We start from the raw sequence: 4742 nt of genomic DNA, 5'->3' as shown, positions 1-4742 counted from the left end.
CTTGCCATCAAGAATGCCTTTGTTGCACATGAAACCTCTCGACGCACATGGAAAGGGCTGATGCTTATGTGCTCTGAAGATGATCTTCAAGAGGATGGCTTCTCTGAACGCTTCAAGTTTGACTCCACACCTCCTCGAAGGGCAGTGCTGCGACGAACTCCATCTCTTGAAGACTCTGAGTTCTCTTCCTCTGCTGCAACTGTGAATGCCAGAGTGATCGAGGATGAAGACGATGCTACTTCACCGCCACCTCCTTCAGCATGCTTCGACACTGCTCCAAGTTCTTCTGCACCGCCGAACACCACCGAAGACCCTGCTGCTTCACCTACTCTTCATGGGAACGAGTAGATGCTCTATGTCTTCAAACCTTTTTGGTCCTTACTAACAAAAGGGGGAGAAGCATATGAGTTTGATAGTCTTCAAGCGGGTCCATATGGGCGGTTGCTTTATATTTTGCTTCGTGTTTACAACTCTCATTTTGATACATTTGGTTCTTTGAGTTGTAACACTTAAACTCGATGGTCGTCTGCTACTTATTTGTTGCTTCGTGATGCGACGATAAATTCCGCATGTGCGACGATAAATTCCGCACTTAGATCATTTTGCAGACGTCCATTTTCCATTATGCATGTCATTATCTTCACATACCTTCTCATGCATAATGAATTGTCATCATAAGTTGAAGAGGATCTCCACGAGTACAACCTGCCATGTGCATTTGCATTCCAAAAGCAAATTACTTATATGCACATCTTCAGGGGGAGCCCTTGCAACTAATGAAGACAAGTCCTCTACAATTTCACATATTATATTCCCCGTTGAAAACTTCAACTAGTTTGTCATCAATCACCAAAAAGGGGGAGACTGTAAGTGCATCTAGTGCCACCCCTAGTTGGTTTTGAAGTATTGACGACAAACCTAGTTGAGGGACTAATGTGTTTGTGAGAATTGCAGGATAACACAGGTAGAAGTCCCTCATTGATTCAGTTTTCCTACCAGAGATGACCCCTAAAAATGTATGAAGACATTGATGTCAAAGGTGGTATATGAAGATATTCACATTGAAGACTATGACAAGAGAAGACATCACATGAAGCCTATGGAGCTCGAAGACTTAGATCTTTCGTAGTTCTTTTTCTTCTTTGTTGAGTCATAGGAACCACCGTACTGTTAAGTGGGGTCCAAGAGAACCAGTCAGAATGACTGAAGTGATGCTTAACCAAAACCTATGTCTTCAAGTGAAGACTATGAGAGCGAATCTTGTCCAGAGTCGGACAAGTCAGCTTTGCTTGTAGCCCAAGTAAAGTTTCCGTGTGAGTTTGAAATTTGACCGTTGGAACACGTGTCAGTTCCTTAGTGACCCAGGGTCATTTCGGACAAATCAGGTCGGGTTTCCTAGTGGCTATAAATAGCCCACCCCCTACAACCATAAACGGTTGGCTGCTCAGAGTTAGAGTACGGCTTTTGTCGTTTGAGAGCAACCCACCTCGAAGCCTTTGAGAGAGAATTCCTTGCGAGGATAAAGCCCTAACCACCCAGAGCCTAAGTGTGTTAGGCATCACTTAAGTCTTCTTGTCTGTGTGATCTGAAGACTTATTACACTTGAGGACTGTGAATCCTCCAGCCGGTTAGGCGTCGCGTTCTGAGCGTCCAAGAGACATTGTGGATCGCCGGTGAACGAAGTCTGTGAAGGTTTGGGAGTCTACCTTGAAGACTTACCAGAGTGATTGGGCAAGGTCTGTGTGACCTTACCTCAAGGGGAATACGGTGAGGACTGGGTGTCCTGAGCTGCATGTTCAGGACTGGGTGTCCGAGACTGTGTGTCCTCAGGTTTAAATACCTACCCGCCCTAACCAGACGTACAGTTGTCACAGCAACTGGAACTGGTCCAACAAATCATTGTCTTCAACGAGTCACTGGTTTCATCCTTCCCTTCCCTTTACTTACTGTTGGTCCTTGTGAAGTCATTGTATGATTGCACTATCTTTTGTCTTCACTGAGTGACTGCGTGTTCTGTTTGGCTTCATAATATCTTCCTACCTGATCCTTACTACCTAGTTGCTATTAGTCATTGTGCTTTCACTTCATTTAATACTTGACTATGGTTTACCTAGTGTAGTCTACCTTCCACTGCATGGTAATAGGTTTATTTCTATCGTTTGTCTTCGAAATTTCCACGTTTTGAAGACTTTCATAAAAATCGCCTATTCACCCCCCCTCTAGTCGATATAACGCACTTTCACAATGACATGCGATCTTTTCGTAGTGATGTGCTTTTGCTAGAATGTGTGCATGATGTTTTGCTTTTTTTGAAACATAATATGATGGTTTTCTTTTGATTGAACTTGTTTTGTTCATGCATTTGGAATCTATGCTATCTTCAAATTTGAATTTAAAACTAAAAATGTGGTTCAAAATATTGTTTAAGTGTGTGATGTTGAACGCTGAGAAATTCGATTTATATCATTGCCAAACTAAGGATAAATTAGTGTATAACTATATATGCACGAACATAAGAGAAAAATGTGATAGTGAAAAATCTGAAGGCTGTAGCTAAGAGTTTGCATGGAGGCCCCGCAGGCTTAATAAGAATTATGCAGCGCCTAAACCCTAAACCTAAACCCAGCATCTCCGTCCCCAAGCGATCCTTCCGATGCGATCAACTCAAACGGCGGAGGCCGTCGCATGCCTCCTGCCCGAGATGCTAGCCAACATCCAAGCCCACCTGAGCCTCCTCGACCGCCTCGCCTTCGACGCCGCCTTGGGCAAGCAGGAGGCGCCATGGCTCGTCCTGCCCGGCGACTCCCAGGAGACTGCCACACTCTTCTCGCTCACCGACCGCCGCTCCGCCGTCGTGTGCGCCCTGGACCCCGACCCCGTCATTCTGGGCTCCTCCTCGTTCCATGGGTGGCTCGTCACCGCGGACAATCGGGCCCGGCTGCGCCTCGTCAACCCGGTCACCGGCGAGCGGCGCGTGCTTCCGGCCATCGACACCATCCCCTGCGTCAACGCCCAAACTCAGAGGGTGTTTGTTTGCAGAGACTTATTGGCTTAGGGACTTAAAAAAGTCCCTATAAGTCCCATCTAAACCAAACAGGAGGGACTTATAGGGACTTAAAGTGGGCTTTTGGGACTTATGAAATAAGACTCTCAAGGAGAGTCTTATAGGGACTTAGGCCCTGTTTGGTTCATAAGTCCTAGGACTTTTTATAGTCCCAACTTATAAGTGTCAAGTCCCTAAAAAGTCCCTACCTGTTTGGTTCCTAGGACTTATAAGTCTCTATAAGACCATATTACAACTATAAGAGGGTGTTTGTTTCTAGGGACTTATTGGTCTAGGGACTTAAAAAAGTCCCTATAAGTCCCATCTAAACCAAACAGGAGGGACTTATAGGGACTTAAAGTGGGCATTTGCCTCAACCTGCCGGGGGCTCCATCTTCTCGCTCGACCTGAAGCGGTTCATCCGGGCTCCCCCGCGACGGAACCGTGTCGTTGACCCCCTAAGGGATGCGCCACCGCTTCTACCACAAGGTCGTCCTCTTCGAGTCCTCCGCCATCGCCATGCTGATCACCGATCCACGGTACGGCACCGTGGCCTTTGCGACAGCGGAGGGCTGTGCATAGAGGCTGGCGCTCTCGCGCCACGGCGTTGCGGAGGTCAGATCGGAGAGTGTCACGTGGCTGATGGGACCCTCGCGCGACGGCATCGAGGACGCCGTCTACCACGCGGGCAGGTTCTACTCGATCACCTGCTCCGGCGAGGCGGAGACATGGGAGCAGGACGCCGACGTCCCCGGCGCGTTCACCAGCACGGTGGTCGATCCAGGGTTGCTGCTGCCGCCGCTGCCCACCAGTCTGGAGCGCCGCAAGTACGTCGTGGTGGCGCCGGGAGGACGGCTGATGGTCGTGGTCAAGGAGTCCGAGGAAATCACGCGTTGGCGGAAGTCCACGCCGCTGTGCTTCAAGGTGCACGTCCTCGATGCCGGTGGCGAGCGGTGGAAGGAGACGGATGACATCGGCGACGCCACACTGTTTGACGGGCAAATAGCTCCCATGCGACGTCGTTGGTGTGAATTGTCTATCATGCGACGTCGTTGGCTGTAATAGCTCTCATGCGACATCTGCGTTGGAAAAAATAGCTCCCATGCGACACTGCTGCCTAATCCAAAGACACATGTTTAAAACTCAAATCAGGTGAGCGAGACCCACAGCGTGGGACCCACTAACTTATCCAACTCAGCATTGGTCAGGTGAGCAGGACCCACTGCGTGGGACCCACTAACTTATCCAGGTCAGCATTGGTACAAGAGGACACCGAGCCGTGGCCCGAGCCGTGCAGCACCCGAGCCCATCCTCCCCCCCCCCCCCCCCCCCCCTCCTCGACCGTTGTTCTTCTTCTTCTCCGGCGACGACGCGCAGCAACGCCGTTCCTGGCCACGGCCTAGCAATGTCGAGCTCCGCTTCAGCCTCCCGCCGCTCATGGCCGCGCTATGGCGCAGTGCCCATGACAAGGTGCCCTGCATGCCCACGTATCGCACCCCTGAAGTGGCTAGTCACAACAACCGATAAGAATGGCAACCTTGGGCGGGAATTCATGAAATGCGAGAGCAAACCAGAGCAGGGAAAGGTGAGATTTTACTTCTCAATATGCCAATTTTGGTTTTTGTCTCCCAATTTCATATTTGCCCAATTTTTCCCCATTTTTCATCGGATTTGGGATTTAGGGTTCATCTTTCCAATT

Source organism: Triticum urartu, chromosome 2 (genome assembly GCF_003073215.2).
Source record: "Triticum urartu cultivar G1812 chromosome 2, Tu2.1, whole genome shotgun sequence".
NCBI classification, from domain to species: Eukaryota; Viridiplantae; Streptophyta; class Magnoliopsida; order Poales; family Poaceae; genus Triticum; species Triticum urartu.
Note: the sequence above shows the minus strand (reverse complement) of the source record.